Below are 19,887 nucleotides of genomic sequence, written 5' to 3' on the forward strand. Positions count from 1 at the left end.
TATTGCTGAAGGCCCCTAGGTAAACAAAGACACTTTTATCAGGCAGGATATTTCAGGAGTCTGCATATCACCATCCATTTTTTTGGTAAAGATATAGCTTTACCTTCTCCAAAATAGACCACATTGCTGGACATAAAGCAAGTATTAGCAGATCCAATAAATGAAGTAATACCTTGCAACTTCTCAGATCATAATGGGCTGAAATTAAAAATCAACCACAAGAGCCGGGCATGGTGGCGCATGCTTGTAATCTCCTCACTTGGGAGGCTGAAACAGGAGGATCTCACAGGTTCGAAGCCAGCCTCAGCTACTTAGTGAGGCTCTCAGCAACTTAGCGAGACCCTGTTTCCAAATAAAATACAAAATAGGTCTGGGAGTATAGCCCGGAGGTAGAAAAGCCCCCAGGTTCCACCCTCAGTAACACACACAGACACACACACACACACACACACACACACACACACACGAAATAAATCAATAGCAAGAAGGTACAGAAGAATTACATAAGTACATGGTATTTTTCAGGTTTTTTTTTTTGTGGTACTGGGGATGGAACCCTTCTACCTCCGGGCTACATTCCAAGACCTATTTTATATTTTTTTAATTTGGAAACAGGGTCTCTAATGCCAGCAAGGGACTTCGAACCTGTGCAATCCTCCCGTCTCTGCCTCCCAAGTATGGGGATTACAAGCATGCACCACCATGCCCAGCTTCAGTATTCTTTTTATTTATTTATTTATTTGCTTATTTATTTATTTATTTATTTATTTATTTATTTATTTATTTATTGTGGTACTGGGGTTCCTGGAAGCCCTTCTACCTCCGGGCTACACTCCCGGACCTATTTTTATACTTTTTTATTTGGAAACAGGGTCTGTTAAGCCAGCAAGGCTGGCTCCAAACCTTCGTGATCCTCCTGTCTCTGCCTCTCAAGAGTGGGGATTACAAACGTGCGCCACCACGCCTGGCTTCAGTATTTTTTTTAAAGGATTTTTTTTGGCCTAATATATGTCTACTATGGAGAGTGTCCTCTGTGAATTTACTAAGATCATGCATTCTGCTATTGTTGGATGGAGCATTCTATTCACATCTTTTAGATTCAATGGCTCTATGTTCTCTGTTTTCTAACTGATCATTTCTTTAATTACCACTTATTAAAATACTGTCATTAGAGTTTCTTTCTATTACTGTGCTCTTATTTCTCCCTTCAACTCTGTCAATATGTAAATATGATGACCCCCGCACTCTCTTGGATAATATTTGTATGTGATGTCTTTTTCTATCATTTCACTATCAGCCTACATATTTCTGATCTAAAGTGTTTTTTAATCAGCATATAGATAGAGCTCAGTTTTAAAAAATCCATTCAGCCCATCTATATCTTTTGATTGGAGAGGCTAATTTGCTTGTATATATGAACATATCACTATGAATCTTACTATTATACAGAAGTAGAATGCAACAATAAAATTTTTAGAAGATAAAATTATTACTGAATGGAAAAGACTGGCTACTGCTGATTTTGTGAACACTTTTCTATATGCCTTGTAGCTGTTTTCTTCCTCTTTCCCTTCTTGCTAACTTACTTTTTCGTTTCCTTTTGTATCTTATATAGCTACTTACTTTGCGGTTATAATGAGGACAAGATAAGACATTTTTAGGATAAAACAATCCATTTTTAATTTTTTTAAAAAATCTACCTTAAACTTATAAAACAGCACTTTCATTGTATGCAAGAAATCTATTCTTTAACATACCTGCTCATTTGGGAAACAGACCCTCATAAATGGGCACAGGTGATTACTTAGAGAGTTATAAAAGTCATTCAATGGAGAATGAATAAACTTTTCTTTCTTTCTTTCTTTTTTTTTTTTTGTAGTGCTGGGGGCTGAACCCAGGGGCATTCTACCTCTAAGCTACATTCTCTCTCAGCATCTTTTTTATTTTTATTTTTGTCTTGAAACAGGCTCTCAAACCTGTGATCTCCTGTCTCAGCCTCCCAAGTACTGCAATTAAAATTTCACTAAATGATCTTGGAACAATTGTACTTCCATAAGTAATAATAATAATAACCATCACCATCATCATCTGAATCTAAATTTCACGGTTTTTACAAAAATCAACTCCAAGTGGCTAATAGATTTCACTGTAAAGTATAACATTATAAGAGTTAAGCATATTATTGAATATAACATATAGCATATTATTGAATATAATAACTTTGAGTTAGATGAAAAGGTGTCTTAACACCAAAAGTATTTGTGATATAGGCCAGAAAAATATGTTTGGACTTTATCAAAATATCTTACAAAAGTTCCACAAAAGAACCTACTAAGAGGATGAAAAGGCAAACTTCAGGCTGGAAAAAACATTCACAAAATCATATCTGACAGTGGACTAGTATACAGAATACATAATAAGTGACCCTCTAATTTCTGCAGTAAAAAAGCAAATGATACCATTGGACAAAAGGCAAAAAATATGAACAGATAATTTATCAAGTTGTATGTATGAGCCTAGCACATCCTTAAAATTCCAGCAGCTCAGGAGGATGAGGCAAGAGAATTACAAGTTTGAGGCCAGAAAGTGAAAATTTCTGCTTCTGTAGATTTTTTTTTTTGGTGGTACTGGGGTTCCTGGAAGCCCTTCTACCTCCGGGCTACACTCCCAGACCTATTTTATATTTTATTTGGAAACAGGGTCTCTTAAGCCAGCGAGGCTGGCTCCGAACCAGCGCGATCCTCCTGTCTCACCTCCCAAGCGCGGGGATTACAAGAGTGCGCCATCACGCCCGGCTGCTTCTGTAGATTTGCATATTATCCATATTTCCCTCCCTCCCTCCCTCCCTTCCTTCTTTCTTTTTTGTGGTACTGAGAATTGAAGCCAAGAGCACTACCTCCAAGCTATACTCTAGTACTTCATTTTATTTTTTTTTAATTTTGAAACAGGGTTTCACTAGGTTGGTGAGAGACTAAGTTTCTGAGGCAGTTCTTGAACCTGTGACCTTCCTGTCTCAGCCTCCCAAGTCCTGCAACTAGAGGCGTGCACCATTAGACTGGCTTGTTCAACATTTTTGTTTTTTGGTGGTGGTACTGGGGTTCCTGGAAGCCCTTCTACCTCCTGGCTACACTTCCAGATCTATTTTATATTTTTATTTGGAAACAGGATCTCTTAAGCCAGCACAGCTGGCTTCGAACCTATGCGATCGTCCTGTCTCCGCCCCCCAAGCGTGGGGATTACAAGCGCCACCACACCAGGCTCTTAACAATACTCAAGACACAGAGCATCAGTGTTGAAGTGTAACCAGGGTATGTCTAGAAGCATGAATCTCAAACTCACTGTCCTAGGGGCTGAGCAGGTAACCTGCAAGAGGGATAGGGGCTCAGTTCAAGGCAAGGTGATGGGCCAGTAAATGTTCTTTCTCAGTAGTGTGTCACCACGCCCAGCTTGCTATTTCTTGTAATTTCTATAATGCAGTGCATGCTCTTTAATGACTGGCCCTTTGCTTTAAATAAGTGAAAGGTAAATCTTCATTGCAGAAGGTATCAGTAATTCAGTGTTTTCATTGATGAAGAATATACCACATTTTCTTTATATCTATTAATAACAGATATTTTATAGCCTTTGCCTACTAATGTAACATCTGCCTCCCTCAAAGGCAGCTTCTAGTGCCTGTGTATGAGTCACATGTTTCCTGTTTCACCACATATCTCTTGAAAAAAAATTAGTTGAAAATTGGATGTTTTATATAACAGATTATAACAACTCTTGTAAAGTACATTTTTATTGGTGCATTATAAATTATACATCCTAGTATTTGATATTTTCTATTTCACGAGTCACTGTCATCCTACCTTGCCATAATTCTTTAAACAAGTGTTTGTGTGGACAATGTTTATATTTCGCTTAGATAGATATCTAGGAGTTGAGGTGCTGGGTCCTACGGTGACTCTATTTAACATTTAGAGGAACTAAAGAGACTGCACCATTTTACATTCTTACCAACATACTTTCTCTTTTTCATTATTATTTCAGTAACCATTTTGGTGACTGTGAGGTAGCATCTTAGTGAAGGTTCAGTTTCACTTTCCTGACAATGATGGTAAGTATGTTTTCATACACTTACTTACCATTTACAGATATGGGGAGACAGGATCATACACATTGTTCAGGATCATTTGGAACTCCTGGACTCAAGTGATCCTCCATTCTCAGATGCCTGTAGCCCCATATGACATTACATCTGGTTTCTGTACACACACATAATATAGATAGACAGATAGATGAATAGATGACAGATAGATTTGAGAAATGTCTATCAGATCCCTTGCTCGTTAATCAACTGGGCTAATGCCTTATTATTGACTTTTAGTGTACTTTGTAATTTTAGAGACCAGTGTCTTATCAAATATATGATTTGAAAATATTTCCATAGTTGAGGCTGTCTCCAAACCGTGGTCCTCCTGTCTCAGCCTCCCAAATGCTGGGATTACAAGTGTGTGCCACCATGCCTGGCTTATTTTCCCCTTTTTTGTGGTACTGGGGTTCCTGGAGACCCTTCTACCTCCAAGCTACACACACACACACACACACACACACACACACACACACATATATATATTTTAATTTGGTAACAGGGTCTCTTAAGCCAGTGTGACTGGCTTTTAACCTGCTGATCCTCCTGTCTCTGCCTCCCAAGTGTGGGGATTGCAAGCGTGTGCCACCACGCCCAACGCTTTTCCCCTTTCTTGATGGTGTCATTTGAAGCAAAAGTTTTAAATGTACATGAGGTCAAATTTTTTTTGGTGGGCCTGGGCATAGAACCCAGGGTCATTCTACCTCCAAGCTACACCCCTGCCCTATTTATTATTGTTTATTTATTTATTTTTTGTGGTACTTGGGGTGGAATCCAGGGGCTTTTCTACTTCCGGGCTACACTCTCAGACCTATTTTATATTGTTTTAGAAAACAGGGTCTTACTAAGTTGCTGAGAGCCTCACTAAGTACTGACGCTGGCTTCGAACCTAAGCGATCCTCTTGTCTCAGCCTCCCAAGCACTGGGATTACAAGTGTGCTCCACCACGCCCAACTTTTTATTGTTTATTTTGAAACAGGGTCTCACTAAGTTGCAGAGAGCCTCACTAAGTAGCTGGGGCTGTCCACGAACCATGATCCTCAGGTCTCAGCCTCCTGAATGCTGGGATTACAAGCGTGCACCACCACACCCGGCTAGAACAAGTTTTTAATTTCATGTACTCTTGTTGTACATCTGAAAAATCCATGACTAACAAAAGGACAGGAATATTTATTTCTAAGGTTTCGTCCAAAAGGTCATGTTTTAATTCTTACAAATAGTACTATGTTCCTGATGCTCTGAAGTAGGGCTCCATATCCATCCTCTGCATGTGAATAGCCAGCCGTTCTTTTCTTTTCTTTTTTTGTTTTGTTTTTTTTTTGTTTTTTGGTGGTACTGGGGTTCCTGGAAGCCCTTCTACCTCCGGGCTACACTCCCAGACCTATTTTTACATTTTTACTTGGAAACAGGGCCTCCTAAGCCAGTGCGCGCGGCTGGCTTCGAACCTGCGCGATCCTCCTGTCTCCGCCTCCCAAGCGCGGGGATTACAAGCGTGCGCCACCACGCCCGGCACCAGCCGTTCTTATAACATTTGTTGATAGCACTATTCTTACCCCCAAAGAGTTATCCTGGCCCCTTTGTTGAATTGTTACACTTTTATTCACTTTCTGGAAGATTTTGTGAAGGAATAGGATTAATTAATATTTAAATGTTAATTAGGATTCACTATTACAGCCATCTGGACCTGATGTTTTTGTTGTGGGAGGCTTGAAAAGTTTTAATCTCTACATTTATTTATTCAGACTTTCTATTTTTTCCTGTACCAAAATTGATCATTTGTGTCTTTGTATGAATTTGTCCACTTAATCTTTTATGTAATTTGTTGGCATATACTTGTTTATAAGTTCCCTTATGATATTCTTAATTTCTATAAGTTTGAAATAATTATCTTCTCTTTCATTTCTAGTTTTATTAATTTATGTCTTGTCTCATTTTTCTTGGTCAATGTAGTGAAAACTGTGTCAGTTTGTTAACGTGTGTGTGTGTGTGTGTGTGTGTGTGAGAGAGAGAGAGAGAGAGAGAGAGAGAGAGAGAGAGAAGAGAGAGAGAGAGAGAGAGAGAGAGAGAGAGAAACAGAGAGACAGAGACAGAGAGACAGAGAGACTCAAGATTGAATCCAGGGTTACTCTACTATTGAACTATGTCCCAAGCGCTTTCTTTTCTTTTTAATTTTGAAAGAGTCTAGCTTAAATTGCAATATGCTTGGTCTCAAAACTGTGATCTTCCTGCTCAGCCTCTCAAATACCGGGATTACAGGCATGTACCATTGCTTCTGACTGTGTGTGTGTGTGTGTGTGTGTGTGTGTGTGTGTGTTTCTGTATTTTTTACACCTTTGTTGGTGCATTATATTTTCACATTATAATGAAGTTCAGAGTGATAGGAACAGATATGCACACAGCACTTGGTGAGCTTCTCTCTGGGACTCCCTCTCCACTCTCTCTACTTCCCTATATATAATTTCATATATGTCTATGTGTTTCCTTCATTAATTCACTGTCCCCTAAACACCCTCCCATTATTCCACTACTCCACTAGTTTCCCCTCCTTTATCTGAGGTCACCCTTGTATCCTGATTACTCCCTAGCTTCTGCGTATGAGAGAAAACATATGACCCTTCACTTTCTGTGACTGGCTAATCTCGTCTCACTTAACGCAATGTTCTCCAGGTCCATTCATTTTTCTTCAAACAACATAAGTTACCGGGAATTGAACTTAGAGGAATTCTACCTTCAAGTTATACCCCCAGCCCAATTTCTTATTTTTTATTTGGAAACAGGGTCTCACTAAGTTGATGAGTCTCATTACTTACTGAGGCTGTCCTTGAACCTGCGATCCTACTGTCTCAGCCTCCCAAGTACTGGGATTACAAACGTACCCCCATCAGGCCCGGCTCCATTGTGTGATTATTTTTTTTTTTACGGTACTGAGGATGGAACTCTGGGGAATTCTAACCTCCGAGCTACATCCACAGCCCTATTTTTTTTATTTTTTATTTTGAAACAAGGTCTCACTGAGTTGCAAAGTACCCCACTAAGTAGCTAAGGATGTCTGTGAACCGTGATCCTCCTGTCTCAGCCTCCCAAGTACTGGGATTACAAGCAAGTGCCACCACACCCAACTCAACTTTTGGTTTTATAATTATTTCTATTTTTATAATTTCTATTTAGTTAATTTTCCTCCTCCCCCTCCTCCTCCTCCTCCTCCTCCTTCCTCTCTCTCTCTCTCTCTCTCTCTCTCTCTCTCTCTCTCTCTCTGCAGTACTGGGGATGGAACTCAGGGTCATTCTACCTCCGAGCTACATCCTCAACCCTATTTTTTTATTCTTGATTTTGGTGGTCTCACTAAGTTGCTCATTAAGTAGCTGAGGCTGTCCATGAACCTTGATCCTTCTGTGTCAGCCTCCCAACTGCTGGGATTACAAGCGTACACCACCATGCCCAGCTAGTTAGTTGATTTTCAGTCTATTCTTCATTATTTCTTTCATTTTGCTTGCTTTTGGCTTACTTTGCTTTCTTCTGGCTTATTGAAATGAAAGTTTGCATTATTGATTTGAGGACTAGCATTTTATAAATTTCCTTTTAAACACTGCTTAAGGTGCATCCCATATGTTTGGCATATTATTTTCTTTATCATATATCTCGACATTTTTTTCTAATTTTCTTTGTGATTTATTTTATTTTTATAGTTTAATGTATTTTAATAGCAAACTTATAGGAACAGCACAGAAGACAGACAACATTAAAAATATGTACTTGCATGTAGGACAACTCAGTTAGAAAATTATAGTGAATGGATGGAATCTACTCTATGATAAAAATGCTACAAACACCATTTAGTTGCCGTCGATAAGAAATTTACTTGTTTTAAAAAAATCCAAATGATGCCGGGCGTGGTGGCGCACGCTTGTAATCCCCGCGCTTGGGAGGCAGAGACAGGAGGATCGCGCAGGTTCGAAGCCAGCCGCGCGCGCTGGCTTAGGAGACCCTGTTTCCAAATGAAAATGTAAAAATAGGTCTGGGAGTGTACCCCGGAGGTAGAAGGGCTTCCAGGAACCCCAGTACCACAAAAAAAAAATCCAAATGCTGGCATTGTCCAGAAAAAAATTTAACAGGTTTATTTATAATTGTTATAAAGTTGAACTGCTCAAACTTGTTTACTGAAACATTGTGACTTGCATTAATGCTTTACATCCCCGAGTTTATATTAAAAATTCACACACAAATGAAAATGGAAAAACTGTCAATACCTGATTTCTGTCCCCTATTTTTTCACTCCCAATCATATACTTAGGAAACTTTTGACCCCATGGGAAAAAAATCTAACATTCAGAATTACCAATAACAGGAAGAAGAGAAAAGAAATATTTTGAGAATAAAATGTTTCCCATTATAGTGGATTCTTAAGCACGTTCTCCACGTATGCGGCGTGCCAGCTGGATGTCTTTTGGCATAATTGTTACACGTTTGGCATGGATAGCACACAGGTTGGTGTCTTCAAAAAAGCCAACTAGATACGCCTCACTTGCCTCCTGCAAAGCACCAATAGCTGGATATGCAGATCTGTTTTGAAGTCCTGAGCAATTTCTCGCACCAGACTTTGGAAGGGGAGTTTGTGAATCAGAAGTTCAGTGGACTTCTAATAACGTCTAATTTCACTCAGTGTCACATTACCAGGCCTGTAACGACGCGGTTTCTTTACCCCTCCAGTAGAGGGCGCACTCTTTCGAGCGGCTTTTGTACCCAGTTGTTTCCTGGGTGCTTTACCACCAGTCGATTTGCGGGCGGTCTGCTTAGTACAAGCCATGGTATAAAGATCTCCTTACCCCCCTTCTCCTTCGGCTGGAGCTCGGCGAGCGAGAGGCGGCGCTGGCGTTGGAGAGTGACGGCAGCTGCTGTGATTTATTTAAAAACCCATTGATATTTAAAATTATATCACTCAGTTTCCACACATTATTAATTTACTATTTTCTCCCTGCTCTTGGTTTCTTTCTTTCTTTCTTTCTTTCTCTCTTTCTCTCTTTCTTTCTTTCTTTCTTTCTTCTTTCTTCCTTTCTTCCTTTCTTCCTTTCTTTTTTGTGGTACTGAGGATGGAACCCAGGGGTATTCTACCTCCAAGCCACACCCCCCAGCTCTATTTTTTATTCTTTCGTTTGAAACCTGGTCTCGTGTTGCGGAGGACCACACTAAGTAGCTGAGGCTGTCTGCAACCAGAGATCTTCCCGTTTCAGCCCCCCAAATGCTGGGATTACAAGCATGAGCCACCATGCCCGACTTATTTATTTTAATGATGCATTGTAGCCATCTATCTTAATAGGGTACCAGATGGTAGAGGCATACATACACACAGCCCAAATCCTACCCCATTCCCTCTCCCCTCCCTCCTTTTCATGTTTCTAATCCCATTCTAATCATGGTCAGAGAAAATATTTGTACAATATAATTTTAAATTTATTGTGTGCCACCAGGCTTAATGGCACACTCCTGTAATCCTGGTACCTGAGAGGCTAAGACTGGAGGATAATAGTAAATGAGACTCTTAGCAACCCAAAATGACTGTGTTTCAAAACAAGAAGTAAAATTAAAAGGGTTGGGGGTGTAACTCTGAGGCAGAATACCCCTGGGTTCAATCCCTACTACAAAAAGAAACATTTGAATTTATTGTGTTATTTTATGACCTTAACTATGGACATACTGGAGAATGTTCCATGTTCACTTCAGAAGAATATGTATTTAACTATTATACGGTAAAGTATTCTATTGATACTCATTAAATTTAGTTGGTTTATATATTTTTCAAGTTTTCTATACGCTTGTTGGTCTTTTGCTTACTCATTTTATTCATTAGTAAAGTGTGATATTGGATTCTTGACTGTTATTATTGAATTCTCTCTTTCCTCTGTCATTTTTTTGCTTCATGTAATTTGGGACTCAGATATTAAATATGTTGATAAATGTTATATCTTCCTAATACATTAACATTTTTATCATCATAAAATATATCTTTTTATCTGTGGCAAACTTTTCTCACCTGAAATGTTCTTTTTCCTGATATTAGAACAGCACCTCCAGATCTCCTATGGCTGTAGTTGCATAACGTGCCAGTTTTCATCCTTTTACTTTCAAATTATTAGTGCCTTTAGATACAGGTGGACCTTTTGTAGACAGTGTAGGTAGAGTTTGATCGAGACAATCTCTGCCTTTTGATTGAATAGTTTCATTCACTCGCATCTAATGCTATTCTTGATATGTTTTTTATTTATGATTATACTTGTGCTTTTGGTTTCTATACACCTCATCGTTCTTTGTGTTTCTGTGTTCCACCTTTTCTGACTTCTTTACTAGGTAGATACTTTTAGTGTAACTTTTTAATTCCTTGAATGATTCTCACTGCATCATTTGGGCAATTTTCTTAGTTATTGTTTTGACTTACAACATATGTGTTAAGATACTCCAGAGTTATGCCTAATTAATTTCAATAAGGAGCATCTAGCCAGGCATGGTGGCACACACCCGTAATTCAAGTACTCGGGAGGCTGAGACAGGAAGATCATAGGTTGGAAGCCAGCCGCAGCAATGTAGTGAGACTCTCAGTACTCTAGTGAGACCCCTATTTCAAAATCAAATAACAAAAAGGAGGGATGGTGGGAGGTGTAGCTCACAGGTAGATGCCCCTGCGCTCAATTGACAGTAGCACAAAAAAGGAGAATATTAGTTATTTAATGCTTCTTTACCACCCCTTCTTTTCTGCCATATTGTACATACTACAGTTATAAAAGTTACAAACAATGATATAGCAATATAGTGTTTCCCTTATTGCTTTAATATAGTGGAATGTATTTTAAAAAAGGAGGGATATCCCGTAATGTACATGACATACATTCACAAACATATCAAAGTCAATTACTAAGCCAAACATGAGAAGGACGGAGGGGGAGAGAATGGGGAGGGATTGGGGAAGGGCTAAATGAGTGATGTGTGCATGTATGCCTCCACCATCTTGTACCCCATTAAGATGTATGGCTACAATGCACCAATAAAAAAGAAGACAAAATAACAGAGAAGGAAAGTATATTTATTGCTTTGTTAGTTTTTTTTTTTAACATTGGGGGTTGAATCCAGGAGCACCCTCCAACTGAGCTACACCCCACCTGCTTTTAAATTTTATTTTGAGACAGTGTTGCTAAATTGCACAAACTGGACTCAAACTTTTGATCCTTCTACCCCAGCATCCCAAGGTGCTGGGAGCATAGGTCACCATCCTCAGCTATTTATAGCATTAAATATGAACCTACTTATTTATCATTTTGAAGCTCTTTACTTTCTCAAAGGTTTTTACTTTTTTTAAAGAATGCCACTTCCGGGAAGATGGCGACCGAGAAAAGCGGGGCTTAAGAGCCCTGCTAACAACAAATCTCCATTACCACAAAATCAGCGCCTTTCATAGCGAGAAAACACCATCACCAGTGAAACAAAAAATCACCAGGCTTCAGAGAGAAAGCGGACTGAGAACAGAGCCACAGAGGAGATAACCGGACTCGCGCCCGAGGACGCTGCAGACACGGCAGCAGCGCCATACTGCTGGAGGCACCGGCGAATTCACGGGACGGCTACAGCAAGCCGAGGTGAGCCGCTGCGGAACAGCCAGGCGGGATTTCTCCGCGCAGAGAGCATCTAAAGCTCCCAGTGGCCGAGCTCAGCACACGCTGCAGGGATTCAGAGTAGAAATCAAAATCAAGAAGAAAAACGCCAGCCCCATAGCCGAGGGCGTAGCAGCGGCGCCATATTGCCACCGGCGGCAGCAGCAGCGAATTCAGCGAGGCCAGTACAGCTACATCTGCGTACTCAAGAACAGTGAGTCAAATTGCGGGCCACAGAGGAGAAATCCCAGTACTGTACTCCCTGGGACTTGACCCAGTGGGGGAGGGGCGGTGGCAGAGATATCACACCATAGGAGAACGTGCAACCTGGCACCCCCCACAGTCTAAAGCAGCCTCTATCGACTCTCTGGGTCGGAGACTCTGTGATAAAACCCAGTAAAGGAGTAGTGGGGTCCGAGATACTACTGACTCGAGATCAAGAACACCTTAAGGGAAGTCATAGTGACCCAAGGGAAGAACCCAGAGAAGGCACAAACATCGGAAATCATGGGAAAGAGGAATAATACTGGAGCAATTAATGCCCACAACCCCACAACATCAGAACCCGATAAAACAGAAAATCAGAGATTTCTAGAAGATCAAATCAGGAAAATAACTGTAGAAATAATAGAGGTGCTTCGAAAAGAACTCAGAGAGAGCCAAAAAGAGATAAAGGATGCAATTAATGAAGTAAAGGCCTCAATTCAAAGCACAAACAACCGATTAGAACACATGGAGAACAGAATCTCGCTCTTAGAAGATGAGCAATCCAAAAATGAACGCATAGTTTCTAATCTAGAAAAAAATATCTGACAGCAGGAATCTGATATTGAAGAAATATGGGCCCATTTTAAGAGAGCTAACCTAAGAATAATTGGAATAGAGGAGGGAAAAGAAAGTGAAACCAAAGGGATCAACAATCTCTTCAAAGAAGTAATAGCAGAAAATTTTCCAAACATAGAGCAAGAGGTTGATACAAAGGTCCAGGAAACTTATAGAACTCACTTTAGACAGGATCGGAGAAGAGGATCTCCACGCCACATAATTGTCAAAATGACCAATGTGGAAGCCAAGCAGAGAATCTTAAAGGCAACAAAAACAAAGGGCCAAGTGACATTCAGAGGCAAACCAATTAGAATCACTCCAGACTTCCCAAACCAAGTCATGAGAGCCAGAAGGGCTTGGAGTAACATATTCCAAACTCTGAAAGAAAACAACTTCCAGCCAAAAATTTCCTACCCAGCAAAACTTTCTATCAAATTATATGGAAAAATAAGAAGCTTCCATGACAGACAGAAACTGAAGGAATTTATGTCTTCAAAACCAGCACTAGAGAAAATACTCAAAGAGAATAACTACAAAGAAGAAATAGGTAACACACACCAGAACCAGAGAAACAAGATTTTCCATCCAACAGACAATTAAGATTGGTTATCTGTGGAGATTCATTATTTATGTTAGTCTTTTACCTATCTCTAAATGGTATTGTTTGCCTTTATTGTTGTTAATTTTTAGGATTTCTAGTTGGAATATTAATATACCTTCAGATATAGCAATTGGAAATATTTTATACCATTCTATTAGTAACTGTTAACTCTGTTTACATTGTCTTTGGATATACAATATGTTTTTTAGGGAGTCTGTATACTCCTCTGTTGCCTGTGCCATTGAAATCATAACCAAGAAATCACTGCCAATTTCAATGTTGTGAGGTTTTATGACCCAGATTTTCTCCTAAAAGTTTATAGTCTTAAGATTTATATTTAGGTCTTTTATCTATTTTGAGTTAATATTTGTATATGGGATTAGGTAAGGGTCCAATTTTATTCTTTTCCATGTAATTATTATTTTTCAACAATATTTAGTTAAAAGATTATTATTTCCACCACCAAATGTTCATGGAAACCTTGTCAAAAATAACTTGACAATATAGGGAAGAATTTATCTCTAGGCTTTTATTTAACTCCAATGCTTTATATATCTGCCTCTGGAACAGTACTACACTGTTTCAATTATTGTAGCTTTATATGGTTTGAAATCAGAAAATATATATCTTCTAGCTTTGTTCTTTTTCAAGATCGTTTTGGGTACCTAGACTCCATATTCCATATTAGGATAGATTTTTTTCTGAAAAAAATATATATAAATATATGATAGTTTCACCTAAAAAATAGAAAAAAATATTCTCTGGTAAGAAATAAGCAAAAAGAAATATTGAAATGTTATCTTTAAGTCATCAAAAGCTTGGTATCAGACAAATGAAACTGTTATGTGAGATTATCATTTTTAATTTTAGATAAATTGTCATAATACTAGATGTCAACTACTAAGCCAAGCATAGGAAGGAGGGATGGGGAGGGAATGAGGTGGGGATTGTGTGGGGGCTGACTGGGAAAAGTGTGCATGTATGTCTACAAAAGTATGTATCCTACTATGATGTATGAATACAGTGCACCAATAAAAAAAAAAGAAAAAAAAAAGAATGCCAAGCTAGGTACAGTGACACAGGCATCTGTATCCCAGCTACTTTGGGGGCTGAGGCAACAAATTGGGCGGAAATTCTGGGCTCAAATGATTCTGTTGCCTCAACCCCCAAAGTAGCTGGGATACAGACACCTGTGTCACTGTACCTAGCTTGGCATTCTTTATTTCTTCTGGGAAATTCAGGTAAACCTGTGTTATCATTTCTTTACTTGAATATAATATTTTCTGTCCCATCTTTCTTTGGGATGTTAATATTACATATATATTTCTATATGTAATAGGTCAAATATATAATTGTATAGATTTTTTTTGGTGGTACTGGGGGGTGGAACCCAGAGGCTTTCTACCTCTGGGCTATACTCCCAGACCCATTTTATATTTTATTTGGAAACAGGGTCTCACTAAGTTGCTGAGAGCCTCACTAAGTAGCTGAGGCTGGCTTCGAACCTGTGAGATCCTCCTGTCTCAGCCTCCCAAGCGCGGGAATTACAAACATGCGCCACCACACCCGGCTCAATTGTATAGATTTTTATGTAATAGTATTTTGTGTGTGGTCCTAGAGAATACTAGGGTGCTCTACCACTGGGTAATATCCCCAGAATTTTTTATATTTAAAGACATTTTATTATTATTTTTAGAATTGTATTGGTACAATATGATTATACATAATAGTGAGATTCAAAGTGATGAGTTCATCTATATACAGAACATGCCTTGGGTGCTTCCCTCCTGACCCCATCCTGCTACCCCTTCTCCCTCCCCATACATGCTATTAAGGTTGTTAGTGATACCTTTACATATGGACATAATATTATTTGGTCTGTTTCCTTCTTCCTTTTCCTCTCCTCTCTTGTCTTCTCTAGTACCCTTCTACTAGTCTACTGATCTCACTCCTTATTATCATAAAGTTCCTTTCTTTTCCTATTTTTCTCTAGCTACCAGACCTTTCTGTTTTTATTTTGAAATACGGTCTCACTTAGTTGTCCATGCTGGCCTTGACCCTCAGCCTCCCGAGGTGCTTGGATTACAGGTATGCACCATGGACCTAACTTATGCAATATTTTAAGTATCCCAGTTAAGAAATGAGGAATTAGCCTGGTGTCGTGGCGCATGCTTGTAATCCCAGTACTTAGGAGGCTGAGACAGGAATATAGCAAGTTCAAAGGCAGCCTCAGCAAGTAGTGAGACTCTCACCAACCTAGCAAGAGCCTGTTTAAAAATAAAAATAAAAATAGGGCTGAGGGTGTAGCTCAGAGGTTCTGGGTTCAATCCCCAGTACCAAAAAAGGAATTATACAGCCCTTGTAATTATCCACATAATATTATTACCAGAATTCTTTGTTTTTATGTGTGGATTGACATTATTCTATGATGTCCCTTTCTTTTAGCCTGAAGAACTTCCATTAGGATTTTTGTGAGGCAGCTCTGCTAGTATATTCATTTTTTATTGCTTCTGCAGTAAATCACCACAAACTAAAAGGCTTAAAAGAACGTAAATTTAAAGCCTGGCATGGTGGCACACGCTTGTAATCCCCACACTTGGGAGGCTGAGACAGGAGGATCATGCAGGTTTGAAGCCAGCCTCAGCTGGCTTAAGAGAGAGAGACCCTGTTTCCAAATAAAATATAAAATAGGTCTGAGAGTATAGCCCAGAGGTAGAAGGCCCCTGGGTTCCATCCCCAGTACCACCAAAAAAAAAGAAGTTAAATTTATTATTTTACAGTCCTGGAAGTCAAAGGGCATCCATCTAACTATGCCCAAATCAAGGTGTCAGCCAGGCCAGGCTCCCTTGGGAGGCTCTAAAGGAAACACTCTTCCTTAATTTTCTTTCTTGCTTTTCCAGATTCTATGGTCACTGGCATTCTATAGCTCATGACTGTTTTTCCCTTCTTCAAAGCCATCTCTCCAACCTCATATTCATGGGCGACAGGGATGGGGGTGTGGACATCTTTAGTGAGCCATTAAAAGTTGCTTATGCTTTCTCCTGCCCCTCAGATCTATTGTTGAACAAACACCTATGAATTTTTCATTCAATTGTACTTTTTGGTTCCAGATTTCTCTTTCTCTCTCTCTCTCTCTCTCTCTCTCTCTCTCTCTCTCTCTCTCTCTCTCTCTCTCTCTCCCTCCCTCCCTCCCTCCCTCCCTCCCTCTCTCTCTCTCTCTCTCTCTGTCTCTCTCTGTCTCTCTCTGTCTCTCTCTCTACACACACACACACACACACACACACACACACACACACACACACACACTATTGGGGATTGAACCCAGACACATTATACCCCACAGCCCTATTTTATTTTGAAAAAGAGCCTCACTAATTTACCACATGCTGCTGGCTCAAACCTGCCATCTTCCTGTCTTAGTCTCCAAGGTTATTTTAGTTTTTTAAATATCTTCTATTTACTGATTGATATTTTCTATTTCATGAGTCACTATCATCCTACCTTCCCATAATTCTTTAAACATAGTTCCCTTTAGTTCTTTGAAGATATTAATAATAGATATTTTATAGCTTTTGCCTGCTAATGTAACATCTGCCTCCCTCAAAGGCAGCTTCTAGTGCCTGTTTTTTTCCTGTGTATGAGTCACACGTTTCTTGTTTCACTGCATATCTTTTGAAAAAATTTTAGTTGAAAATTGGATATTTTTATATAATAGATTATAACAACAACTCTTGTAAAATACATTTTACTGGCGCATTATAAATTATACATCACAGTGAGGTTCAAAGTGATATAAATATATATGCACACAGCACTTGATATGTTTCCCTCCTGGTCCCTGTACATGTTAGGGAGTTGGTAGTGATACCTTTATTTATGGACAGAGCATTATTTGAACTGTTGATATCAATCCCCCTCTAGGGATATTTATTATTACTGTTTGTTTATTTGCATAGTGACTTGGCTAGACTAATTCTGGGAAATACATTTCTTTCGCATGGTGCAGTTCTGATATCCTTGGCTTAGATTGTTTTCCTGGTTCTTTTTTTTAAAGATTTTTAAAGAAAAAATAATTTATTTAGGAAATACAATGAGGGCCATGTCATAATTTTCATGAGCCCTAGATACTTGCTTACATAGCTCCCTTCCTCCACAAACAATAGTATAAATATATTTATTTTTCTATACTGTACAAAAATATATGCAGTCATATATTTGATGGCTGAATTGATATAAAGAGGAATATAACCCAGGCTGGGTTCACTATTATATATTCATTATTGTTATACTGATTTTTATCTGATTTTTTTTACAATTTTTAAATTTTATTTTAATTTTTAATAAATTTTTAATGGTGCATTGTAGTCACACATCTTAATGGGATAAAATCTTGTGGAGATATACATGGAGACATCACCCAACATGCTCACTATAGACTAATTTTTTTCTTCAAATATGTTTGATTAGTAGTTGATTTAATCCACAGATCAGAGATCCACAGATATGGAGAGAGGGTTGTATTTCACCTGTGTTGAAATACAAATTCATCCACAGAGAAACCCTATGATGTAGGTACCATTAATATCACAATTACAGATAAAGGAACTGATGTGTAAGAGGTTAAATAGTTTGATAAATAAAGCAGAATGATTTTCAGAGCCAAACCCCCCAGATAAATCAATATATGAATATATAAATAAAGCATTGTACATTCACAGATTGGAATACTACAAGCATCAACATGGATAATTCTGAGTAGCTGCATAGAGTGAAAAACATCAGTCTCTGAAGGCCAGCCACTGTTTACTTCCATTTATCTTGCATCTCATATAGACAAAATAAGGAGACCAAGAAGAGATTAGTCATTGCCAGAGGTTGAAGACGGGGGTACAGTTTGACTACAAAGGGATTTTATAGCACACACAGAAAGTAATTTTAGGGATGAACACATTACCACTCCTGACTATGGTAATGGCCACATGAATTTATACATGTGTTAAAGTCAAAAAATTATGTACAAAAAGGAAAGAATTCTGTAGTAAGTTAAAAAAAACTTGCCGCAAATATTATTTTAAGCATTTTTTCTAGAATATTCAGTGCAACACAAGGATACCTGATATTTATCATTTTTTCCCCTAGGGCCATCAGCAGATATAGTAGGACAAGTAAAAGAAGCAAAACATGTATATTATAAAGAGGAAATAGAGATTTTTGTTCACAATGTATATTTAGAGTAATCTAAAGTCTCGAGTAATGTATTAGAATATGTGAATTTAGAATTGTTGATGTGAACAAAAATTACTAAAACTTTCATACTATCAACAAATTATTTTAAAAAGAAAATTTAAAAGATAACTTTTATAATATCCCTGAGAACACAAAGTATCTAGGAAAAAACATCAAAAACATGTAAAGTTTTTTTTTACATTTTTTTTACATTTTAATGATATGTACCAAGAATTAACATGGGTTGTTTCTCTGGGTGAATGTCTTGGAAAATCCATTCAAAGAATATCATCGAATCCCACTTAAGGAAACCTAGATCCATTACATACTAAAGCTGTGGCACATGGAGAGACCTTGTTTTTTGATCCAGCCATTCTGGTTTGAGCAGATGCTGTAATAGCAAGAACCCAGCCAGATTTCATAGGTGGCTTCAGTAGAACTGCTCATGACCCTTTCAGGAGTGGAACAAGGCAAAGGGAAAGAGCTCTGTTTTGTTATTGTTTCTTTCCTTCTTTTTTTTTTTTTTTCTTTTTAAGCCTTGCTAAGCAGGGGTTTGTTCCTGGGCCAGTATAGCTTAATGGTCAGCCAATAATTGAACAGAGGTTTATGCTTAAGATCCCTGAACCAACAAAACTTCTGAATTTGTGCTATATTATTGTGTGGCGTGGATACTGCCTTCAGTCTGTAAATCATCCCTTTAATCAGCCAGGAGGTTATATCCCTTAGCTCAGAAATTCTCATCCTAAAAAAATGATCTCGTCTTATTCATTCCTGGGAATATGCTACCATGGACTGGTACTCGTTTTCTGATTTCTATTTTGGTTATCTTTCACTGGACTCCATTTTAGATTTCAGGCAGATCTACCTCTCTGATACCATACTCTGATTGTTAGATGATTGTTCTAGTTTTAGAAAGTGCCTGAGGCCTGAAATTCTTCCACACCCTGATCCAAATAAATGTTAGTCCTGTTATGCAGGGCCAGGGAGCTGGGATACTTCTTGGCTTGTTCTCTTCTTTGGCAGAAATGTTTCATTATGGAGCAGGAACTGGAAGTGAGTGTGTAGGCTGGTGATATTACCTGGTTTCCTCCATTTTTCCAGATTACATTTCCCATAACAAATATAAAGGTAAATGAAGACCCAAAAAGGGAAAAAAATAAAATTTTAAGACCCGAAAAGGGAAGGAGACTCTCTCAATCCCTTTTCTCAGAGCATATACTTTAGACAACTTTAAATTGTGAATTCTTTCTCTTCTCCTTTGAGCTATATGTAAATCTTTTTAAAAGGTGTTTAAAATCAGCATACAAAAAAGATACCTACTTATCCATGTTGATTTCTGCACTTTTTACAATAGGTAAAATATAGAATCAGCTCAGGTACAACAGAACTAATGAATGGATAAGGAAAATATGGCATACACACAATGGAGTATTATTCAGCCATAAAGAAGAATGAAAACTTGT

General features: G+C 38.5%; 1 protein-coding gene and 1 pseudogene across 2 annotated transcripts in view; one reads left to right on the forward strand and one right to left on the reverse strand.

Moving 5' to 3' along the window:
* Nucleotides 1–19,887, forward strand: part of GSPT2 (G1 to S phase transition 2) — a gene marked incomplete at both ends in the record, with an annotated part of 310,245 nt that overhangs the window by 101,178 nt on the left and 189,180 nt on the right. The gene's annotated exons all lie outside the window — the stretch shown is intronic.
* LOC308279097 (histone H3.3A-like) lies at nt 8,536–8,939 on the reverse strand (annotated as a pseudogene). The gene has a single exon. The product of its transcript is annotated as a histone H3.3A-like (transcript).

Source organism: Muscardinus avellanarius, assembly GCF_963383645.1.
Source record: "Muscardinus avellanarius genome assembly, chromosome: X".
Taxonomy (NCBI): Eukaryota; Metazoa; Chordata; class Mammalia; order Rodentia; family Gliridae; genus Muscardinus; species Muscardinus avellanarius.